Source organism: Triticum aestivum, chromosome 7D (assembly GCF_018294505.1).
Source record: "Triticum aestivum cultivar Chinese Spring chromosome 7D, IWGSC CS RefSeq v2.1, whole genome shotgun sequence".
Taxonomy (NCBI): Eukaryota; Viridiplantae; Streptophyta; class Magnoliopsida; order Poales; family Poaceae; genus Triticum; species Triticum aestivum.
The window spans coordinates 509086490-509112621 of NC_057814.1; the positions used below are offsets into that span (position 1 = coordinate 509086490).

At 45.2% G+C, this 26132-nt stretch overlaps 1 non-coding gene and 1 pseudogene across 1 annotated transcript; one reads left to right on the top strand and one right to left on the bottom strand.

Moving 5' to 3' along the window:
* Positions 1-11960: 11960 nt before the first annotated feature.
* Positions 11961-13690, top strand: LOC123167073 (cinnamoyl-CoA reductase 1-like; annotated as a pseudogene).
* TRNAL-CAG (transfer RNA leucine (anticodon CAG)) lies at positions 13614-13694 on the bottom strand. Its single transcript has one exon. It is a non-coding gene; the product is annotated as a tRNA-Leu (tRNA).
* Between the last annotated feature and the right edge of the window lie 12438 nt (positions 13695-26132).

The window sequence follows — 26132 nt, forward strand, 5'->3', positions numbered from 1 at the left end:
CCGCCGCACATCGCCTCGCCTCCCTTCGCCGCCCTCCGCCGCGGGCCTCGCCGGAGACCGCGCCCCGGTCGGTCCCCTCCTTCCCCGGCGGCCTTCCCCGAGCTCCGTCCGCCGCGCCCCTCGAACTCCGGCGAGCTCGCGTCGAACCCCGGCCAGATCCCGATCTGGTCAACACTAGGTTGACTTCTCCCCCCTCTCGAATCTGCTGTCATTTTATATTACGATAAGTGCCCATATTCATCATTTCATAACTCTTTGCATATAGCTCCGTTTCATGCGTGTAATATAATGAATTGTTCGTCTCATGATGCTCTTCATTTTGTTCCATTGCACCATGATCATTTGAGTCCATCTTGATGCCCTAATCATCGTTGCAAGAGTGCTAGTTGCTGTTATCTGCTGTCTGTTATCAGAACTTGGTGATTTGTTATTTTTGTATCATTTAATCTGTGCATCTTATGGGCATGAGCTCTACATGTGTTTTGTTATATGCCATGCCATCTTTACAGAGGTGTATGCCATGTATTTTTGTGATCTCTGTGGTGACTAGCACAAGCATGCAAACTAGGCCCCGTAATGTTTCTGATTTCAGAGACTTAGTATTTTCTCCAAGTCTTTGTCTGCTGTTATTTTGTTGCCTTGTAAACTTGATGCTACAGAGAGATCCATGCATATTTTGGAGATGTTCAGTAAGGATGTTTTGTAGATATTGTTGTAATTGATGCATTCCTGTCCTTTTTTGCAATTATGGAGTGCCATAGCATGACGCAATCTTGCTCTACTTTTGCTATAAAATTTTCCTGGCAGATTGTTTACGTGTTATTCAATTTTGCCAAGCTTGTTGTAGTTGATCCTTTCATGCTATGTATTTGATCTTGCCATGGATAGCTTAATAAACATTCCATCTTGCTGTAGGTATGCTTTTTTTGTCATGCATTGCTTTGTGATGAGTGCATCAAGCTCACCAACATGCCTTCATATTATTGTTTCTGCCATGCTCTGTTTTCTGCCAAGTCTGTAACCTGATAACGAAACTTGCTATGTTTACATGGTTGTCATCATATCTTCTGTGCCCTTTTGGCTTATGGTCAATAAGGGACTTTTGTTATATGCTTTTAGTAGATTCATGCCATGCCTTTGTTTGCTATGATCTGTTCCTGTAGCATGTTGATTTCGTGCTCTGAACATTGCTATCTGATGCTGTTTCTGTCATGTCCAGTAATTTCTGTTAAGTCTGTGAACCTGTTATTATTTGCAATATTGCCATGTCCTTTTGAGCATGTTCTAGTGATTTCTGGAGGTAGCTCAGTGTTCATGTTTTGTTGTGCCTTACCTTTAAATCATGTCCATGCCTTTTGTTTTCATGTTGAGTTGCTGTAGCATATTGTTTTGATGCTTGCCATATGCCTAGTTGCTGTTTTGGACAGATTGTTGCTATGTCTTGTTTGGAGTGTATGTGTTGCACCGTTGCTCCGTTTTGAGCATGCTCTATATGAAATTTGCTTAGTTTTGCATGTAGTCTCATATTATCATGTTGCATCCTTTTTTGGAGGTGTTTGCTTGATGTTTGTATGCATTTTGCTTCAATGCCATGTTTAACTTGTTTTGCTCATATCTTTTAGGCCGTAGCTCCGAATCTAATGAACTTTATATGTAACTTGACTAGAATTTCGTGTAGATCATCATGGTGCTCTTTAACTTGCTTTTTAACAACTTCAACTTAATGCTTGTTCAGTTCTGGACCAATTTCGAAATTTGCATATGAGGACTTACCGGAATTGTTATATGTTGTTTCCGGCCTCATTTAAACTTGCTTTGATGTGTTGTTCTTGTATGCATCATCTCTTGTCATGAGTAGCTTCATATAGCTTTGTCATGCATCATACTTGGTTGAGCATCATGCCTTGTTCATGTGTGGTGTGTTTACCTTGTTGTGTGCTTCTTCTCGATAGTTCCCGTGTCGTTGCGATCGTGAGGATTCGTTCGTCTTCGTTGCTTCTTCTTCTTCATGGACTCGTTCTTCTTCCTAGCGGGATTTCAGGCAAGATGACCGTCACCTTGGATCTCATTACTATCATTGCTATGCTAGTTGCTTCGTTCTATCGCTTTGCTGCGCTACCTATCACTTGCTCCTCAAGCCTCCCAAATTGCCATGAACCTCTAACCTTTGTCACCCGTCCTAGCAAACCGTTGTTTGGCTATGTTACCGCTTTGCTCAGCCCCTCTTATAGCGTTGCTAGTTGCAGGTGAAGATGAAGATTGCTCCATGATGGATTATGTTTATGTTGGGATATCACAATATCTCTTATATTATTAATGCATCTATATACTTGGTAAAGGGTGGAAGGCTCGGCCTTATGCCTGGTGTTTTGTTCCACTCTTGCCGCCCTAGTTACCGTCCTACCGGTGTTATGTTCCTCGACTTTGCGTCCCTTACACGGTTGGGTGATTTATGGGACCCCCTTGACAGTTCGCTTTGAATAAAACTCTTCCAGCAAGGCCCAACCTTGGTTTTACCATTTGCCTAGCCTATTTCTTTTCCCTAGGGAGTCGCTCTCTCCAGGGTCATCTTATTTTACCCCCCGGGCTAGTGCTTGTCTAAGTGTTTGTCCAAACTAGAGCCACTTGCAGCGCCACCTCGGGGAAACTTGAGGACTGGTTTTAGTTGTACGTAGTGTTCATCCGGTGTGTCCTGAGAACGAGGTACGTGCGACTCCTATCGGGATTGTCGACACATCGGGCGGCTTTGCTGGTTTTGTTTTACCATTGTCGAAATGTCTTGTAACTGGGATTCCGAGACTGATCGGGTCTTCCCGGGAGAAGGAATATCCTTCGTTGACCGTGAGAGCTTATAATGGGCTAAGTTGGGACACCCCTGCAGGGTATTATCTTTTGAAAGCCGTGCCCGCGGTTATGTGGCAGATGGGAATTTGTTAATATCCGGTTGTAGAGAACTTGACACTTGACCTTAATTAAAACGCATCAACCGCGTGTGTAGCCGTGATGGTCTCTTCTCGGTGGAGTCCGGGAAGTGAACACGGTTTCTGGGTTATGTTTGCCGTAAGTAGGAGTTCAGGATCACTTCTTGATCATTGTTAGTTTCACGACCGTTCCTTTGCTTCTCTTCTCGCTCTTATTTGCGTAAGTTAGCCACCATACTTTGCTTAGACGCTGCTGCAACCTCACCACCTTATCCATTCCTTTCCCATTAAGCTTTGCTAGTCTTGATACCCATGGTAATGGGATTGCTGAGTCCTCGTGGCTCACAGATTACTACAACACCAGTTGCAGGTACAGGTTATGCGATGATCATGACGCGAGAGCGATGTTTGCTTGTTTTGGAGTTCTTCTTCTGCTTCTTCTTCGATCAGGGGATAGGTTCCAGGTCGGCAGCCTGGGCTAGCAGGGTGGATGTCGTTTGAGTTTTCTGTTTATGTTTCATCCGTAGTCGGATGTTGATCTTATGAATGTTGTATTGATGTATTCTTGCGGCATTTGTATGCCTTGTATGTATCCCCAAATATTATGTAATGTTGATGTAATGATATCCACCTTGCAAAAGCGTCTTCAAGATGCGCTTCTATCCTTGGTGGGACCTTCGTGTTCCTTTAGGATAGGGTCGCATCTTGGGCGTGACAAGTTGGTATCAGAGCCTCGACCGACCCTAGGAGCCCCCCTTGTTTGATCATGTAGTTTGGCCGTTGTTGAGTCTAGAAGAAAACTTTTTCTGAGTCTAGTTATATCGGAGAGTAGGAATTCTTTTTACTCCTCAGTCCCTTCGTCGCTCTGGTGAGAAATCTTGACGTAGGTGTTTCGACTTACTTCTCTTCCCCTTCAATTTTTTTAGGATCTCGTGGTTAGTTTTCGTTTGTTGCCCATCCTCTTTTCAATCTGGCGCATTTCTCTTCGAGTGTTTTCGATCCTCGTCATCTTTTGCGAGATCAGTCCTCAGTTATTTCTCTTCCGATGTTGTTTCCCTGTCCGAAGTTGTCCTTGTTTTTCCCACCCGCCCACCCTTTTTCTTCTTGGAACCGGAGTTCTTAATCGAGTATCCATTCTACTCGTGCGTAATCTTTGCATTCTCTCCTCGATTATTTCAACCGGTGCTTTTCTCGTCAAAGCTATTCGCTTAGTTGTTCAAATACGAATCTGATATTATTAAAACAGAGTTGTTTAATTGGTCAGCTAAATGTTCCTCAATTAGTTTCGAAAATGCATGTTCGCCGCTTGGGTGTGTATCTCTACAGGGTGCCCACGGTGGGCCGGCCCACCCTGGGATTTTGGGTCGTCCCTGGCCCCGATTCCCCTCTGTTCTGCTGTGCGCTTCCGATATCTACTCGCCCCCAGCCGCCTGCCTCGCCGGCGACTTGCAGTCCCCGGACGGCATGACTCTAGGAGGAGACGCCGGACTAACAGGAGGCCAGGAGCCGCTCGCCCAACAGCGTCACCGCTGCCCGGGCGCGCCGCCGTGCCTACCTTCCCAGTCCGTTCAGGGCTCAGGCGTGCAGCACCCACCAAGCCAACCCGATTTATCCTGAGATACGTCCTCAACACTTAGTAGCCACTCCTCATCACCCATTTTCTAATTGATTCATTACTCATTAGGCAGGATTGTCATTAGGGTTTGTTGTGTGCTCAGTGCTACCTACACCTAATGGTTCAGATGTATTTCGGTAATCTTTAGTACCTCTAAAGTTCACAGGGTTTTCAAAATTCCGGCCCTCGGAACAGAAACTAGTCATTTTGGATTGTTGGTCGTAGTGACATTGACCCAAATTACTACTGCAAGCCAGGTTTGTTGACAATTTTACTTGTCTTTCTTACTCATTCGATATAATATCCAATTATTCACGTCGATTAGTTGCAAACAATAAGTGCTAGACAAACTTCTTCATTCAGATTTTGGACGGTCTCTTACTGCAGTTACAATTCTGCATACTTGTCCTAGTAAGCTCACAAGTAAATGATTGATTCACTACATCTATGCTTGCCTTGTCATATTTGTTGTCAATATTCTTTTAGGGTGGACCACCCTGTTTCTAAATACTGGAACCGTAGACATGAGTGAATAGTATTTCTCTATGTGATCTCTTCCATCATGTGTGGGTAACGAACACTGCATTGTATAGAAAGGAAGTGTCATTTCCAGCTTTTACATAGGTTTCGATCTTTTACATGGAATACAATCTGCCTACTTGCTTTGTGTCGCACTACCAACACTCCACCCTTGAAGCTAAACATTACGCCACTCATAATTGCTTAGTTTATTTGTTCAAATACGAATTTCATATGATTCTAATGTTCCTACTTCAGTTTTGAAATGTGTGCCTACCTGTTATAGAGATGTAAGGGGTTTGTATTTCTGTGTGTGGTCTGGTCAGCACGGTTGGGGAGGTGAACTTTGCATATGCAGGGGTTTATAGGGAGACACTCTCCGAGTTGAATCCGCAATGCATTCCATAGATAATCTGACTACTCTTTATGTTTTCATGAATCTCAGATTCTGAACAACATCATAATGATTATGAGCTTGCGCGCATGAAAAGAATAAAGCAGAACAATGCCATGGCTGTCAAACTTGGCATTAAGGGACTGAAATCAAGTCTGGATGCAATGCAATGCAAACGCTGTCCACCTACAGATTCATGCTCAGAATATGATCCTAACAGTGATTCTGAGCTAGAGGGAGACCTAAGTCAATGTAGCTCCCTAGTGGAGGAGTCAGAGGAAGATGCCCTATCTTATTCACCCATCAAGGTACTTGCTCTAACTTTCCAAGGTTACATTGCTCGCACATATCTTGCAACTGATGCTTTGCATTGCTTCTACTTTGTTGAACTGCCATTAGCTTAGTTTACACATCATGTATGTGAATACGCCCTGCCTATCCATTTTCAGTACATATTCCATTTGTCATCATACCATATTTATCCATTCAAATGTTGTTCTTGTGTATCAGACGTTCAAAAGGAAGAGGGCGATTGCTGATCGTGGAGGAGCACAAGCAAAGTATTTGGAAAAGGTAGTGGGACCTGATAAATCAAATAGCCCATTAGGTGTAGTTGCAATATCACCTGACCCACAAAATACCCCAACTCTAGCAGACTCTAGCCCTACTACACTGGTCATTTCTGATGCCCCAACTCAGCAGACCCCAACTGCAGCAAACAGTATGATTATGCCAGTTGACATAGCACCAGCTGTACGACGCAAAACCCCCATTCCAGCAAAGAGTACACCAAATCCAGTTGCCAAATCCCTTTTCGAACCAGAGAGAGCCCCAATTGCAGCAAATAGGACCCCTGTTCCATTTCTTCCCAGTTTAGAAGACGAAGCTTATGTTGTTGTCAGGAACTTTGTGCGCATCTTTCCTTCATGGAAAGATTATACCGCATACACAGAACAATTTCCAGTCTTCCTCCGCAACTTACGCGTAAGTAATGTACTAATGTTATTCATGGTCATTACTGCATATGTTTTTGCTGACAGAAGACACAAGATTTCATTCTTTTAAATAGGCGAGGAGCAAACTGGATTGTGATGACGAGCAAGGGTTGGTTGCGCTTTTCAAGCACTCGTTGATGAAGTATCGGTCCTACCTGAGGCAAGCGCACTTCGATGGCAAGCCTCTGAACGAAATTTCTGTAAAGTCTCCGGTGCTACATTTATCCGACGATGACTGGAATAATCTTGTTACACATTGGTCTCGGCTGCAGCATAAGGTACTATCTATGATATCACATCACAATTTGAACTACATTTCTGCATTTGCCTTAATGTCTCACTTGTACGAAAACTGTTAGCAGAAAAACATTCGTTATCAAGGGACCACAGAATCTCGTAACTATACTGCACACTGCTTTGCTCTTGTGAGTACCTCTTGCCCTGTATGACCATACTTACTTTCATAGCTGTTTGATTATGTAGCATCACTGCACATGTTAGCCTCGTAATCGTCCATTTGGCGGACATTATAAGATCCGTATGGACTCTTACATAAATTTAGAATCAACCCAATGCTTTTGAAGAGGTTTAGCTCTGCAGTCCTCTTGTAAGGACTGAACGTGGTCTATCACTGTACTTACAGTAACAGCTACTCCCTCCGTCCCATAATATAAGAACGTTTTGTACAGTACACCAGTGTTCAAAACACTCTTGTATTATGGGAAGAGGGATTGGTTCATTTTGTAGCATTCTGCATCTTATCTCCCTCGCCCACCATTTACTAAAAAAGATCAGATCTATATTTAATCTTACCAACAAGTAGAATACACAGACAATGCCAGTGTAGAAGTGTAGCCCATTGCTCTTGTCAGTACATTTTATCCTGTAACGCTTGTACTTCCAGGGATTGGTAGTTGATTATGTAGCATCAATCTGCATCTTATCTTCATTATCCTCTATCCCTTCCAGTATTATCATATCTATAATTACTCTCTACAAAATGTAGAGTACAGGCAATGCTTATGAAGAAGATTTTGTGCTGAAATTCTTGAGTTATCCTTCCCTTGACATGGAGAAGGGCATTATAAAGCCGGTGTTAACTGTTAATGTAAGTCAGTCCTTCTAAAGCCTTTATCCTCAACTGCTGTTTAATTTGCTCATACTCCCTATCGTTTACTGCTGTTTAGTTTGCCGTTTGTACCAAAATGCATGTTCGTAAGAACCGTAAGTTCTAAGTTTTACTTGTAAAACCAAATTCCTTATTCATACCATGCACATTACTTAATACTCCCTATATGTATGCTTGTTTTTGTGGATCTATAATCCAGTGTGTGGTGAAGCAGCCCATGTTTGCACCTTGTCATCTCCTGTTTTATCTTACTGATGTGGCTGATGATATGAACAATATGCCATGCACATTATCCAAAATAGATACAATGATTTTCTTTGCCCTTCATCTATGCTTGTTATGTTGACATGGTAATCCAGTAGTGTGGTGAAGCTCCCCGCATTATGAACAATGCCAAATTATGCTATTGATATTTTGAACTTACTCTTTATTTTCTAATTTGAAATTGGATATAATTGACAGAACAGTTATCATCTTTGTTTATACATGTGCAAAACCTGTCATCTCTCTGCTTTGTTTCAGGGTGATATGCCTGATGGCATGCACAAGTCTGCTGAAGGCTGTGAGACAAACCCAACATATATTGCAGCAAAGAAGGCAAAACATCTTGAAGATAGCGAGACAACCCCAAAGTCTTGTCTTGATGCAGTGTTCAAGTTACTTGAGACTAACAGTCAGACAGGCTCACAGAATTTGTTGTCTGAATCAGTTCGACTTCTTCAGTCCCAAGTTCTAGCAGAAAGGCATTCTGCAACTCAACTTCGACTTGAAGTCCTATCTCTAAGAAAGATTGCGGAGAACACCAATGAGAACCTCATCGCTAAACAGCTACACCTGGAAGCTATGACCGACATGCTAGGCCGGTCTCACAGCCTTGCTCAGCAGCTTGCGCAGCAGTTCCCCCGCAAGGCTAACCTTTCTTGAACTGTCTTGGAAGTGGTCTCGGTTCAGTATTATTTTGTTACGCTGCAATGGTGCCCAGTTTTTGTAATCTGCTTCTTCGTTGCGCTTTATGATCACTGGTGGCGAACTTTGATGCCCAGTGGATGTAATATGTGTAATAGCCGTGATAGCCTAGCATAAGTTGCTTGCTTATTTATTTCCTTGTTGTCTTGTTTATTTGTTTGCTTGTAGTCAGTGCAGTTCTTTTTCCGCGGTTTGCTAGTGGCTGCAATAACCTATTTTTTAAAACTAGGCCACAATAACCATGGGCTAATATTTACTGTAGTGACACTGGGCCTCCTACGGGCCGCAGAAACTATGGGCCTTCTACGGGCCATAGAAACAGTAGGCCTTCTACGGGCCATAGAAACAATGGGCCTTCTACGGACCGTAGAAACAATGGGCCTTCTACGGGCCGTATCATCAATGGGCCTTATACGGGTCGTATGATCGATTGGCCAAACATGGGCCAATAACAGGCCGCATTATGGTCGTACACGGGCTAGAGTTGGAATCGTCCGTTCATGGGCCGACCATAACGGGCCATCGTTAATAGGCCGTATTTGATGACGCTATGAAAACGGCCCAACGTATTAACGGACCACAAACGGGCCGACTGTAACCACGGGCTGAATTTGGCCCACAAGCAGAAAATGACAGTAACGGGCCGTAAGTAAACGAATGCTGGAAATGAGCCCAAGAATAAATGGGCTCTGAGAAGGCCGAAAGATAACATGGGCTGGAAACGGCCCAACGGAATAACGGGCCGTTAATGGGTATAAAGTGATACACTGTTCATTACGGGCCAGTTTCACCACGGACCGTTAATGGGTGTAAATTGATACACTGTTTATTACGGGCCAGTTTCACCACGGGCCGTTAATAGGCCAAGAGTTACATAGGGCCTCATATGGGCCGAAAGACGTCATGGGCCATACATGGGCCAGAAGTGAAAACGGGCTGGAATCATATTGGATGGCCCAGATGACGTTACTGGGCCTAATTTGGATAGGGCGTAACGGGCCTTGGGTTAGCGGGCTGTAAATGGGCTATATGCGAACATGCCGTTAACAGGCTTTCCATGGGCCGGCCCGCCACCTTTTGACCAAGTCAAACGGGCCGGCCTTTTCACAGGAATGGGCCTCTGTTGGGCCATGCCACGTGTCGACGTATCATAGGCGCCTTCTGTCCAATGAGTGGATGACATCTGTCCCAACGATGAGCCGACACATGTTTCCTCCAGCCAATGATGATTTTACACGTGGAAAATCCCCATTGGTCGGGGCTGTTAACGGGTTATCGGATCCAAAACCCGACCCGATAGCTTAACGGCATTCCGTTACGGTGGATGCCACGTGTCGGTCACCCTTGATGAAAGCACTTCTGTGACGCGCGATTTATCGTCATGGAAGTGGACACTTCCGTGATGATAATTTTGGTAATGTCATGGAACACTTCTACGACAGCACATGTATGACTATCTTGATTCTGTCATAAATTTGTCATGGATGTACATGCATGACAAAAAACGCGACCTACTGTGACAAACACGTATCATCACGGAAGTGTATTTTTTTGTAGTGGATTCAATGACTGGCCACATTGCAAGTGGCGACCAGATATTGTGAGGGGGAGGCACGGGTAGGGGAATCGTGGGATGTATTCAGCACGAGGCACATTGTGTGTGATTCCATGACTAACCACGTTGCAAGTGGTGGGCATGCCGGTTTCAAACCGAGACGCCGGCGCTATAAGGACCGGCCACCGCAACTGCAAGCCTTGAGACGTAATGCTGCAAGGGCCGAAAATCATCGACTAGACGTCTGCTGCTGTCAGGCCATTTAGTGATGTTGTGAGTCGCCGCTGCAAGGCCGTTTAGTGATGTTGTGAGCCCGCTGCTGTAAGGCCGTTTAGTGGTGTTGTGAGTTGCTATGAGGTCACCGGGGTTAGTATGACGGATAGCGCTGTTGCGAGCTACTTGTCGCAAGGCCGTCGGAGATGGTACGACAGGTGGCGATGCTGCGAGGTTGACCGAGCTGCTTCGACGGACGATGTTCTTGCGAGCTGATGCTGTGAGCCGATGTTGCGGGGCTGCTGGAGCTGCAGCGATGTCCCGGTTGCTTCCATCACACTATGGTGATGCGACGCTCGACAACCGGACGGTGTTGCGACGCTTGATGGCCGCGATGACGGCATGCTTCCACGACACGGCAGTCTTGCGACGCTCGATGGGCCGCGGAGACGGTGTGCTTGCCCGACATGACCGTGCTGCAACGAATACTCCGTTGGTGTCTCGGCTGCGACGGGTAGCGTCGATGCTGCGACGGCGCCGCCGTGCTACAAGCCGGTGGTGCGACGGTAGATGTGCTGCCAGCCGGTCCTGCGACGATCGACGTGCTACCGGCCGGTGTTGCGATGGTGCCGCCATGCAGCAAGCCGGTGCTACGATGGGGAAGAACAAAGCAAGACAATATTCTACTAAACGAGGAGTGTGTGCGTTGACTGGTCCGACCCCAAGGAACGGTAAGGTCAAAGAGACGTTTGTGTTGACACACCCACCGCCACCCAGGCAACACAAGAACCAACGGTTTGCTTGTTCCATCGCACGGCTCGGAAGGCGGCTTAAAACTCGCACAAATCATCCGGCTGACGCCTAGTGCGGGCCGAGTGGGATCAAGGAGATGAAGGAGATGTTGATTAGACTTTGGTTTAGGTTTTTTTAGTGCTGACTAGGCTTTTGTTTAGGTTTTTTTATGATGACTGGGATTTTGACCGGTCAAAACCAGTCAAACTTGGGATAAAACCAGTTTGACCGAAGAGAGGGTTGGGTTTTGTTTGGTTTTAAAAGTTCAAGGTTGCAAAACAGACGGTATTGAAGTTCAGAGTTGTACATTAGACTTTGATTGTAGTTCAGAGTTGGAACATAGACTTCTCTCGTTTCAACCCGAACCCTTCTTGTACCAGCATCGGCTGGTGTTTTGAGCCCAGTGGCCGCGCTTGGAATCGTTGTAATTAAATACGGGGTGTTTATTTTACACTTTTATTTTTTGGAAATTTTACACTGGTATCTTACCGGCAGCTCAATAATTTTCGGCTGGAAACAAAACAATGAACCGAGACCTGTAGTTAAAAACACTATTATATTATGGAACGGGTGGAGTATCTTTGCCGCGATACAGTTTCTACGCTAGATAAACATCATTAAGCTTAGAGATCCAGCAGGGTCCTGCGTGCCACACGAGCGGCAAGGCGTGTCTTGCTCTGCAGCCTGAGTTGGACCCCCGCGCCACACTTGTCCCAATTTCAGACCAAGCAGCTGCCACGCGCAGCCCGTAGAAACAGCGGTCGCCGCCACCAGACGCCGGACACGCACGCATTTATAGATCGATACACGAAGGCGCCGGCCGGTGAGCGGTGACCGCAAGGCGGCAAGAACACCAGGAGAAAAGAAAAGGAACCCATGGAGGGCGAGGCGAGCAGGACGAAGACGGTGTGCGTGACCGGCGCCGGCGGCGCCGGCGGCTTCGTGGCTCGTGAAGCGGCTCCTGTCCACGGGCGAGTACACGGTGCACGTCACCGTTCGCGACCTCGGTAAGACGAAACCGACGCCACCTTTCTTTGAGTTGTCCCGTGCAAAGGACCGACCCGACGGTGCAAGTGCGTTCGTGTACGCAGGTGACCGCAAGACCGGCCACCTGAGGGCGCTCGAGGGCGCCGGGGAGCGGCTGCGGCTGTTCAAGGCCGACGTGCTGGACTACGCGAGCGTGGCGTACGCCGTGTCCGGCTGCGGCGGCGTCTTCCACGTCGCCAGCTCCGTCCCCGCCGACAAACCCCAGAATCCAGAGGTAACGTGCCATTTTCATCAGGAAACTGAGTATCGATCTAATAGTACGTATCATCGAATTTGTTTTTCTGTCCTGGTGACCTCGCCTGTGCTCAGGTGGAGGTCCTGGCTCCGGCGGTGAGGGGCACGCAGAACGTGCTCAAGGCCTGCCACCAAGCCAAGGTCGGCCGCGTCGTGGTGGTGTCGTCGGCCGCCGCGGTGGCCATGAACCCCGGCTTCCCCAGGGACGCCGTCCTGGACGAGGACGCGTGGTCAGACGAGGACCACTGCAGAACCGCCGGGGTGGCATTCTCTTCTCCGTCTCCAAACCAAAATCATGCACAGTGGTAGTAATAACCAACCTACGTGCGTGCCACTCATCTTCTGTCGGATTTTCATCTTGGCAGATGTGGTACGCCCTCTCCAAGACACTGGCCGAACGCGAGGCTCTGGCTCACGCGGAGAAGACCGGCCTGGACGTGGTCACCGTGTGCCCGCCCTTGGTCCTCGGCCCGCTGCTGCAGCGCGTGGCCAACACCAGCAGCTTGGTCCTCATCAACCTGCTGAAGGGCAAGCCTTTCTACCGGTGTGCCTTATCGTGTAGTACTAGACAAGGAGCAACTGTGGATCAACATTTCTCGTGTGTCTTGCCTTGTTGCATGTGCAGGCGACCGAGACACCGTGGAGGACAAGGCGAGGAACGCGGTGGACGTCCGGGACCTCGCCGACGCGTTCGTCCTGGCGTACGAGACCCCGGAGGCGTCCGGCCGGTACATCTGCGGTGCATATCGAAAGAAGCTGTCTGAAATGGCCGGCCCTTGCACGGCCCGTGAAGTAAGAACGGACATATTTGATCTACGATTGGTGCAAGCCCGCAGAGTCCACCATGGGTGTTGCATTTTGCGAGGCCGCTAACCTGAAGGTCATTTTGCAGGTTCGTTGAAGGGGAAGACGACAGGATGATGAGCTCCAAGAAGCTGCAGGCGCTGGGGTGGAAGTTCAGGGCGGTGGAGGAGTGCCTCAGGGACAGCGTCGAGTCCTACAAGGCCGCCGGGCTGCTGGAGTGAGCGACTGAGATCTTCTTGGAGAAGAAGCGTGGCAGTGGTGAACTGAAGGGCGGTGTGTTAGGTTACATTCTGTCAGTGAAACCGAATGTGGTGCTCAAACTTCTTCTTTTTTTCTTGAAAGGGATGGTGCTCAAACTTTGAAACTCAGCATAAAACGGGCTCAGAGGGCGACGTAGCAAATTAATTAAAAAAATGAAAAAAGATTGTTTGTCAAGAGTGGGATTTGAACCCACGCCCTTTCGGACCAGTACCTGAAACTGGCGCCTTAGACCAACTCGGCCATCTTGACGTTGCGTTTATTGTCTTCTCCAGTACTGTTTTAACTTGCATCCTTTCTCGTCGCCACCTCTTGGACCATCGTCTGCAGGAGAGAATTCGGACACCAGCACCGCTGTATTGAGCCTCTGCATCAGGATACGTGGCGTAGGCTGATGGCCAGCAAGCAAGCCCGCCTGGGGTATAGGATGGGAGCGGCTCGCGTGCCGGAAACGTGCGATACGTGGTGGGATTCTACACTACCGGGCAAATTGCAAGTACCGGAAACGTGCGTAATCACCGTGGGAATTTGAAATCCATCGCTCCTGCCCTCCAAAGAGCAGGGTGAGCGTCCATTTCACCCTGCTTCATTTCGACCAAAGGGGGCCAAATCCCCCACCTGTTTTTAAGGACAAGTCCGACGCCGACCCTCAAACAGTCTGGATCATGTTGTCCAGACCACTTTTGACATTAATAGAAAGCTGTCAGTCCGGAATTACGGATTTCAATGTTCAAGAGACAAACTGGGGCTTCGCCGGAGTCAGGACATGCACTTGATCAATCACATGCATGGTCTCTCTTCTCTCTACTCTCGACCGGGCACTAAACCATAAATAGCCCGCCTCATGCAACGCCTACTATTTTTTCTCTCAACCGGACACTTTGTGGCGGACCACTTCCGGACATAAAAGCAACTCCAACACGCCGACACAAACTGTCTGCACGTGTCTGTTTGGATTGAAACAGACACAAATGACGGCCCAACGCGCCGACGCAAATGGACCAGCGTCTGCTTAGCGTGCGACCCATTTCAGACCCAAAATTAGGTCGGGTTTGCGTCGGCGCGACGCCCGCCCTTGTCCTCCCCAGTCGGTGGCACATTGGCTATCCCCCCTTCCTCCCATCGACAGCCACCACACCCGGCCATCCCCCTCCTCACCGCCGCCTAGTTCCGGTGTCCAGGCTGCCTGCCCGCGCACACATATCTCCCCTAGTAGCGCGCCACTCCAACGGCCCCATACTCTGACGTTGGCAGACTGTTTTCGCCGCCGTCGCAGCACCCCAATGTCAACGCCACCCCATTGCCTCCGCCGCTAGCAGCACCGCCAAGCACGGCTACTCTGGCGTTGAATCACAACAGGGAGAGCGGTCATTGCCTACTCTGGCAGGACTACTTCCAGTCTCCTAACTTGCTCTTCAAACACAACCTATTCCGGCGCCGCTTTCGGATGGCTAGACATGTGTTCATCCGTATCCGGGAGGGGATGATGGCGTACAATAACTATTTCGAGTGCAAGGAGGATGTCTTGGGAAAGGCTGGCTTCTCCTCTTATCAGAAATGCACCGCGGCTATTCAGATGCTTGCATACTGAGTACCTGGTGATCTCAGATGAGTATGTCCGAATGAGCGAGTCCACGTGCCTAGACTCCATGTTTAAGTTCTACAAGGTTGTGGTAGCAGTATTTGGCCCGGAGTACTTGAGAGAGTCAACTGCTGTAGATACAATCCAGTTGTTGGCGATCAATGCCAGTAGGGGCTTTCTGGGGATGCTTAGTAGCATAGATTGTATGCACTAGGAGTGAAAGAACTACCCTTCTGCTTCATAGGGGCAGTATAGGGGCCATGTGAAAGCTTGCACTGTCATACTTGAGACCGTGGCTTCACAAGATCGCTGGATTTGACACTTCGGCATGGCCGGCTCTCACAATGACATCAACGTGCTTCAACGCTCTCTGGTGTTCACAAAGGCTTGTAGAAGGCAACTACCCAGAGGTCAATGTTGAGATCAATGGCCACACCTACAACATAGGATACTATCTAGCTGATGGTGTCTATCTTCAGCGGACTACTATTGTCAAGACAATCCCCAACCCAATAGGAGAGAAGAGAAAGAGTTTGCCCAATCACAAGAGAGTGCTAGAAAGGATGTGGACCGAGCTTTCGATGTTCTTCAATCTCGATGGGGCATCGTTCGGTATTATGCTAGAACATGAAGCACCAAGAAGTTGTGGGAAGTGATAACTGATTGTGTGATCATGCACAACATGATCGTAGAGGATTCATAACCCACAAGTATAGGGGATCGCAACATTTCGAGGATAGAGTATTCAACCCAAATTTATAGATTTGACATAAGGGGAGCCGAAGAATATTTGAAGGTATTAGCAGCTGAGTTGCCAATTCAACCACACCTGGAGATTAATTATCTGCAGCAAGTAATCAGTAGCAAAGTAATATGATAGTTTTGATAGTAGTAACAGCAGCAAGGGTAACAGTAACAGTGATAGCAATATTTTTGTGGCAAGTGTAATAGTAACGATAGCAGTAGTAACTTAACAGAAACAATATAAGATAAATTCGTAGGCATTGGATCGGAGACTTGTAGGATGATATTCATCATGTGACAGTTATAACCTAGGGCGATACAACACTAGCTCCAGTTCATCGATATAATGTAGGCATGTATTCCGTAAATAGTCATACGTGCTTATGAAAAGAACTTGCGTGACATCTTTTGTCCTACCCTCCCGTGACAACGGGGTCCATATGGGAAACTAAGGGATATTAAGGCCTCCTTTTAATAGAGAACCGGAACAAAGCATTAACACATAGTGAATACATGAACTCCTCAAACTACGGCCATCGCCGTGAGTGGGCCCGGTTGTTGTCACTCCGGGGTTGCCGGATCATAACACGTAGTAGGTGACTATAACTTGCAAGATCGGATCTAGAACATGGATATAATGATGATAACACAAAACGGTACAGATCTGAGTTCATGGCACCCGGGCCCAAAGTGACAAGCATTAAGCATAGCAAAGTCATAGCAACATCAATCTAAGAACATAGTGGATACTAGGGATCAAGCCCTAACAAAACTAACTCGATTACATGATGAATCTCATCCAACTCCTCACCGACCAGCGAGCTTACAAAGGAATTACTCACTCCCGGTGGGGAGCATCATGGAATTGGCGATGGAGAAGGGTTGGTGATGATGAAGAACGAAGATCCCCCTCTCTGGAGCCCTAAACGGACTCCAGATCTGGCCTCCCGATGAAGAACAGGAGGTGACGGCGGCTCCTTCTCGTGGATCGCGATAATTCTTTCTTCCTGTTTTTTTTCTGGAAAAATAGGATTTTATAGTGTCGGTTTCAGGGTCTGCGGGCCCACCAGGTGGGGACAACCCACCTGGGTGCGCCAAGAGAGGGGGGACGCGCCCTGGTGGGTTGTGCCCACCCAGGGCCCCTCTCTGGTAGCTCTTGGCTCCAGAAATTCTTATATATTATATAAAATTCCTCGCAAGGTTTCGTTCCATTCCGAGAACTTTTATTTCTGCACAAAAACAACACCATGGTAGTTCTGCTGAAAACAGCGTCAGTCTGGGGTTAGTTTCATTCAAATCATGCAAATTAGAGTCCAAAACAAGAGGAAAAGTATGAGAGAAAGTAGATACGTTGGAGACGTATCAACTCCCCCAAGCTTAAACCTTTGCTTGTCCTCAAGCAATTCGGTTGATAAACTAAAAGTGAGAAAGAAAAAACTTTATGAACTCTTTTGCTCTTGTTTGCATAAATAAGCTTAAACAACACCCAGGTTTTCAGCCAATCATTATAACTAACCATGCCGACAATAACTCTTAAAGATTATATTAACTCATATCAATGACATAATCAGCTAGCGAGCAATAATAAGATATCTCAAACAGCAACATGTTGTCAAAACAACCATGATATAATATGACAATAGTGGTATCTCGCTGGCCCTTTCTGAGACCGCAAAAAATAAATGCAAAGCACCTCCAAAGTTCAAGCAGCGACTAAACATTGTAATTCATGGTAGAAAAGATCCAGTCATGATGCACCCAACATTAGCTACACACAATGCATAAATCATGACAGCTGTGCTTTCAGGTTCTAGCACTTGTTTTAGAAGGTGATGACACAACATAAAAGTAAATAGAAAGTCCCTTCGCAGAGGGAAGCAGTGATTTGCAGAGGTGCCGGAGCTCAAATTTTAAAACAGAGATAAATGATATTTTGAGACATGCACCCTTCTCATTCACTTCACGACCATCAGTTATCAACATCTTCCATGCTAAGCACGCTAGTGGCGGTTTCCAAGCGATAAAAGTAAAGGTTTTGACTCCATTGGGAGTTTTTGTTTGATTATTTCAGAGATGAACGCTTTTTCATGTTTGCAGTTTGGGACTGGGCATCCCTATTACCGCCCTTTTCTCGTGCGATGGCGAGTGAATAAACACTCGACCTGAGAATAACCCGATTAGCATGGAAGATATCGACCACCTCCTGTCGTTCCATGAACGATCCAGGCACACAAAAAGGATAATTTTTAGAAGTTTTTAGAGGTGGCACATGCAAATTTACTTAGGACGGCAGGGTAATACCGTATATAGGTAGGTATGGCAGACTCATCTGGAATAACTTTGGGTTCTAGATTTTTGATGTACAAGCAGAGTTCCCACTTAGTACAGGCGAAGACTAGCAATTAGATTGAGAATCGGCCAGCTAGAGAGCAACAACGGTCATAACCATGCATTATGCATAAGTAACATTGGACACTAGCATGAGTAGGATATGAACACCATGAACATAAATATCATATAGGCTATGTTGGTTTTGATTCAACTACATGCATGAACATGTGTCAAGTCAAGCCATTCGAACATTCAGAGGAGGATACCATATCATCATACTACATCACAATCATTTTAACGCTATGTTGATATCCAAGATAAATCGTTATCAACTCCCAGCTACTTATGCATGGCATGAGAAACTATAATCTCTAATTGTCATTGCAAACATGTTTAATCATAATGGGTTGAATCATGGATACTTGGTTAAACATATTTACACAAACAGAACAAGTCGAGTTCATACTAGTTTCTCTCTGCCACAACCAGTTCATCGAATATCGTCATTATTGCCTTTCACTTGCACGATCGAATGATGTGAAAATAATAATAGTGCAAGAGTGCCGTGGACTAAGCTGGAATCTGCAACACATTTTATTCAACATGAGAAGACAAGGTAAAATGGGCTCTTTATTAGATCAACAATTATTCATATGAGAGCCACTCAACATTTTCATCGTGGTCTTCTCCTCGGTACAACTCGAATAGAAAGAAAAGAAATTCAGAGAAACACACTGAAATATTTTTGGAGTTTTTGGTTTTTCTTGAACAAGCAAATAAAATGGAAAAGCAAAAACGAGAAAAACTATTTACACGGGAAAGCTCCCAACAAGCAAAAGAAGAACAAGGAAATATTTTTTGGTTTTCTTTTTAGTGCTACTACTAAGCATGCATAGAAAGTAAATTTCTACAACTATTTTTTTTGGTTTTTCTAAAGTTTTTCTAACACACAAGAAGAAAGCAAGAAAATAAATCTAAGCATGGATGATACAATGAAAAAGTGTGAACACCGACAAATAGAATGATATGTGGTCATGAATATAATGTCGGTGAGAAACACGTACTCCCCCAAGCTTAGACTTTTGGCCTAACTTGGTAGTCGATCAGTAGCCTGGATGGTAGTAGGGATCCTGAGGAGCAGGCATCGACTCATCCCACTGCTGAGGCTCCTCCTCAGCCTCTGCAACAGCCTGAGCGTTTCGGTAGGCGATGATGTCCGCATGCATAATCCTATATCCGCCCCTGGCAATAGAATCAAACAAAGTAGGTGCAGGCAATGTAATAATATCACGAGTTTTAACGCTAAAAACCAGGTTATAAGGAATGGGGATGTTAGGAGATTTGTTATCAGTGAAATGGTGGTGATCCATGGTTGCACGGTCTAAGTAAACCTTAGTCAAAGGGTAATCATGAGGGCGTATCCCAACATTGAAGTGAGCCGCCAAACGAGTAGCAAAAATCCCACCATGTATTTCCCCCTGGGATTTATTAAGATAGAGGCGACGAGCCACAATAGCTCCCAAGCTATAAGTGTTGTCGCCCTCTAGTGCTCGGCGTAAAACAACAAAGTCTGGTGCGCTGAGCGCACCCACTTTCTTTCTAGCAAGCAAGCACTTAGCAACAAATAACGCAAAATAATGTACTGCAGGAAAGTGTATGCTAGCAGCAGTGGTGGCTGACACCCCTCTCTTATATCCCACAGTTAAAGTGCGATAAAAGTCCTCAAACCCAGCCGGCCTAGGCTCAGCTAAGCTCCCATCAGAGGGGATCATGCATATGTCACAAAATTCAGTAAGTGGTATCTGATGGTTTTAAGCATATAAATCAAAGCTTACTTCAGGAGGATTATTTCTAGGCAAGAAAGTAAAGCTTTGAACAAAGATGTTTGTGAGGATTTGATGTTGGTCACACACATCTGCGATGAAGTCGGTGAGGCCGGCATTAGCAACATATTGTGTGAACTCCTAAAGAATTCCAGCCTCTTCCAGGAATGGGGTGTGCGGCCATTCGCACGGCCGTACCTCCGCCAACCTCCGGGGGTGGAGATCACTGTCAGAAGACTCCCCAATAACACCCTTGGAGTTCTTTTTAGAGCCAAACTTCCTGATGATATTCATGTCAGCGTACAATTTTCTGAAAATAAAATTTTTGGGTGACAAAATTTTGTCAACAAAACTTTATTAAATTGATAGCAACTACTCATAGGGATACATAGAAGCCATAACAAGCATTCAAACTACTTAGAACACTAATAATTCAACATGCAAGCTCATCTACAGCAGCACCAAGAGTAGCTAATTATTCAAAATATAAACCACTAAAAGAAAAACTAATTGGACAAACGGTGGAGTCACATACCAAGCAAAAATCCCCCGAAACAGTTTCCGAAACGGAGCTTCGAGCAAAGAGATCGAAATCCGCGGGTTTGAGAGCAAGAACACGGGTGAGAGAGCAATGGAGATTTTTTTTCTGGAGGTAAGTGATGATGTGGGATGAAGAGGTAAGTGAGGGGGCCCACGTGGGGACCACAACCCACCAGGGCGCGCCTGGGGGTCCTGGCGTGCCCAGGTGGGTTGTGCCCACCTGGTGCACCTCCCTCTGATATTATTTGCACCATAAATTCAGAAATATTCAGAAAAAAATCGTATAAAATTTTCAAGGCATTCTGAGAACTTTTATTTTTGGGTCATTTTTTATTGCACGGGAAATTCACAAAACAGACAAAACATGGCATTTTATTTTATTTAACTAATAAAAAGATTTTCATTGGACCCGATGCACTAGGTATGACACCTAGATCGGATATAAACTCCTTCATCCAGACTCCTTCATTTGCTACTTCCGAAGCAGCTATGTATTCCGCTTCACACGTAGATCCTGCCACGACGCTCTGCTTAGAACTGCACCAACTGACAACTCCACCGTTCAATATAAACGTATCCGGTTTGTGACTTAGAGTCATCCGGATCAGTGTCAAAGCTTGCATCGACGTAACCTTTTACGACGAGCTCTTGTCACCTCCATAAACGAGAAACATATCCTTAGTCCTTTTCAGGTATTTCAGGATGTTCTTGACCGCTGTCCAGTGATCCACTCCTGGATTACTTTGGTACCTCCCTACTATACTTATAGGAAGGCATACATCAGGTCTGGTACACAACATTGCATACATGATAGAACCTATGGCTGAAGCATAGGGAATGACTTTCATTTTCTCTCTATCTTCTGCATTGGTCGGGCATTGAGTCTGACTCAACTTCACACCTTGTAACACAGGCAAGAACCCTTTCTTTGACTGGTCCATTTTGAACTTCTTCAAAATTTTATCAAGGTATGTGCTTTGTGAAAGTCCAATTAAGCGTCTTGATCTATCTCTATAGATCTTGATGCCCAATATATAAGCAGCTTCACCGAGGTCTTTCATTGAAAAACTTTTATTCAAGTATCCTTTTATGCTATCCAGAATTCTATATCATTTCCAATCAATAATATGTCATCCACATATAACATTAGAAATGCTACAGAGCTCCCACTCACTTTCTTGTAAATATAGGCTTCTCCAAATGTCTGTATAAAACCATATGCTTTGATCACACTATCAAAACATTTATTCCAACTCCGAGAGGCTTGCACCAGTCCATAAATGGATCGCTGGAGCTTGCACACTTCGTTAGCATCCTTTGGATCGACAAAACCTTCTGGTTGCATCATATACAACTCTTCTTCCAGAAATCCATTCAGGAATGCAGTTTTGACATCCATTTGCCAAATTTCATAATCATAAAATGCGGCAATTGCTAACATGATTCGGACAGACTTAAGCATCGCTACGGGTGAGAAAGTCTCATAGTAGTCAACTCCTTGAACTTGTCAAAAACCTTTCGCAACAAGTCGAGCTTTGTAGACAGTAATATTACTGTCAGCGTCAGTCTTTTTCTTGAAGATCCATTTATTCTCGATGGCTTGCCGATCATCGGGCAAGTCAACCAAAGTTCACACTTTGTTCTCATACATGGATCCCATCTCAGATTTCATGTCCTCAAGCCATTTTGCGGAATCTTGGCTCATCATCACTTCCTCATAGTTCGTAGGTTCGTTATGGTCTAGTAACATGACATCCAGAACAGGATTACCGTACCACTCTGGTGCGGATCTTACTCTAGTTGACCTACGGGGTTCAGTAGTAACTTGATCTGAAGTTTCATGATCACTATCATTAGCTTCCTCACTAATTGGTGTAGGAATCACTGGAACTGATTTCTGTGATGAACTACTTTCCAATTCAGGAGAAGGTAGAATTACCTCATCAGGTTCCACTTTCCTCCCACTCACTTCTTTCGAGAGAAACTCCTTCTCTAGAAAGGATCCATTCTTGGCAACGAATATCTTGTCTTCGGATCTATGATAGAACGTGTACCCAACAATCTCCTTTGGGTATCCTATGAAGACACATTTCTCCGATTTGGGTTCGAACTTATCAGGTTGAAGCTTTTTCACATAAGCATCGCAGCCCCAAACTTTAAGAAATGACAACTTGGGTTTCTTGCCAAACCACAGTTCATAAGTGTCGTCTCAACGGATTTAGATGGTGCCCTATTTAACGTGAATGCAGCCGTCTCTAAAGCATACCCCCAAAACGATAGCGGTAAATCAGTAAGAGACATCATAGATCGCACCATATCTAATAAAGTGCGGTTACGACATTTGGACACACCATTACGCTGTGGTATTCCAGGTGGCGTGAGTTGCGAAACTATTTCACATTGTTTCAAATGAAGACCAAACTTGTAACTCAAATATTCTCCTCCACGATCAGATGGTAGAAACTTTATTTTCTTGATACGATGATTTTCCACTTCACTCTGAAATTCTTTAAACTTTTCAAATGTTTCAGACTTACGTTTCATCAAGTAAATATACCCATATCTGCTCAAATCATCTGTGAAGGTCAGAAAATAACGATACCCGCCGCGAGCGTCAACACTCATCGGACCGCATACATCAGTATGTATTATTTCCAATAAGTCTGTTGCTCGCTCCATTGTTCCGGAGAACGGAGTCTTAGTCATCTTGCCCATGAGGCATGGTTCGCAAGTATCAAGTGATTCCAAAAGCCCATCAGCATGGAGTTTCTTCATGCGCTTTACACTAATATGACCTAAACGGCAGTGCCACAAATAAGTTGCACTATCATTATTAAACTTATATCTTTTGGCTTCAATACTATGGATATGTGTATCACTACTATCGAGATTCAACAAAAATAGACCACTCATCAGGGGTGCATGACCATAAAAGATATTACTCATATAAATAGAACAACCATTATTCTCTGATTTATATGAATAACCGTCCGCATCAAACAAGATCCAGATATAATGTTCATGCTCAACGCTGGCACCAAATAACAATTATTCAGGTCCAAAACTAATCCCGAAGGTAGATGTAGAGGTAGCGTGCCGACTGCGATCACATCGACTTTGGAGCCATTTCCCACGCGCATCGTCACCTCGTCCTTAGCCAATCTTCGCTTAATCCGTAGCCCCTGTTTCGAGTTGCAAATATGAGCAACAGAACCAGTATCAAATACCCAGGCGCTACTGCGAGCATTAGTTAAGTACACATCAATAACATGTATATCAAATATACCTTTCACTTTGCCATCCTTCTTATCCGCCAAATACTTGGGGCAGTTCCGCTTCGAGTGGCCAGACCCTTTGCAGTAGAAGCACTCAGTCTGAGGCTTAGGTCCAGACTTGGGCTTCTTCACTTGAGCAGCAACTTGCTTGCCGTTCTTCTTGAAGTTCCCCTTCTTCTTGAAACTGGTGGTCTTGTTGACCATCAACACTTGATGCTCCTTCTTGATTTCTACCTCCGCAGCTTTTAGCATCGCGAAGAGCTCGGGAATTGTCTTATCCATCCCTTGTATATTATAGTTCATCACGAAGCTTTAGTAGCTTGGTGGCAGTGATTGAAGAACTCTGTCAATGACACTATCATCAGGAAGATTAACTCCCAGTTGAGGTTGTGGTACCCAGACATTCTGAGTATATGTTCACTGACAGAACTATTCTCCTCCATCTTGCAGCTATAGAACTTATTGGAGACTTCATATCTCTCAATCCGCGCATTTGCTTGAAATATTAACTTCAACTCCTAGAACATCTCATATGCTCCATGACGTTCAAAACATCGTTGAAGTCCCGGTTCTAAGCCGTAAAGCATGGCACACTGAACTATCGAGTAGTCATCAGCTTTACTCTGCCAGACGTTCTTAACGTCATCAGTAGCATCTGCAGCAGGCCTAGCACCTAGCGGTGCTTCCAGGACGTAATTCTTCTGTGCAGCAATGAGGATAATCCTCAAGTTATGGACCCAGTCCGTGTAGTTGCTATCATCATCTTTCAACTTAGCTTTCTCTAGGAACGCATTAAAATTCAACGGAACAGTAGCACGGGCCATTTATCTACAACAACATAGACATGCAAAATACTATCAGGTACTAAGTTCATGATAAATTAAAGTTCAATTAATCATATTACTTAAGAACTCACACTTAGATAGACATCCCTCTAATCATATAAGTGATCACGTGATCCATATCAACTAAACCATGTCCAATCATCACGTGAGATGGAGTAGTTTTCAATGGTGAACATCACTATGTTGATCATATCTACTATATGACTTTCGGTCTCAGTGTTCCGAGGCCATATCTGCATATGCTAGGCTCGTCAAGTTTAACCCGAGTATTCTGCGTGTGCAAAACTAGCTTGCACCCGTTGTATGTGAACGTAGTGCTTATCACACCGGATCATCACGTGGTGTCTCGGCACGACGAACTGTCGCAACGGTGCATACTCAGGGAGAACACTTATACCTTGAAATTTAGTGAGAGATCATCTTATAATGCTACCGCCGAAGTAAGCAAAATAAGATGCATAAAGGATAAACATCACATGCAATCAATATAAGTGATATGATATGGCCATCATCATCTTGTGCCTTTGATCTCCATCTCCAAAGCACCGTCATGATCACCATCGTCACCGGCTTGACACCTTGATCTCCACCGAAGCATCGTTGTCATCTCGCCAACTATTGCTTCTACGACTATCGCTACCGCTTAGTGATAAAGTAAAGCAATTGCATGGCGATTGCATTTCATACAATAAAGCGACAACCATATGGCTCCTGCCAGTTGCCGATAACTGTTACAAAACATGATCATCTCATACAACAATTTATATATCATCACGTCTTGACCATATCACATCACAACATGCCCTGCAAAAATAGGTTAGACGTCCTTTACTTTGTTGTTGCAAGTTTTACGTGGCTGCTACGGGATTTTTTTGACTGTACACAGTAGGGCAAAACCCCACTCAATTTTTTATTAATCTAATAAAAGTAAAGTCCCAGAAAGGAACCAAAGTACAAAAGGCTTGAGATAAGCCAAGGAGGAAGCCAAAACAAGAGAAAAGAAAAAAACACTAACAACTAAGAACTAGGATTGCAGAACAAGATTATCCAGCCAAAAACAGTATGCTCCAGCATAGCTCTTTTTAACTCTGAATCTGAGAAGAGAGAGCTCCTCCATGAAGATGGCTTTCCACCTTTGAATGCTAGGTTGAATTGCTTGGAAAATCATGTTGTTCCTGGAGATCCAAATAGCCCAAGAGGCAAGGATAACTATCTCCATGAAGAAAGGTACATGAAGTTTCTGCTTGAGATCAAGAAAAGCTTCCATGATTGAAACATTTGCCTGTCTTGAAGGGCAGATCAGATCCCAACACTGTGTAGCAAAAGGGCAAGTCCAGAAAAGGTGCTGAAGAGTCTCTTCCTGTGGACAATTGTTGACAACACAATTATAGCTGCTCAGCTGAAAAGATTTCCTTCTCAGAAGATTTCTAGTATTGAGCCTGTCATGAAGTAGTCTCCAAAAGAACACCTTATGTTTTGGCTGACAAGAACTGCTCCAGATCCAATTGAACTGCTGTGGTACAACTATAACTCCCATCAGTACTTTATAT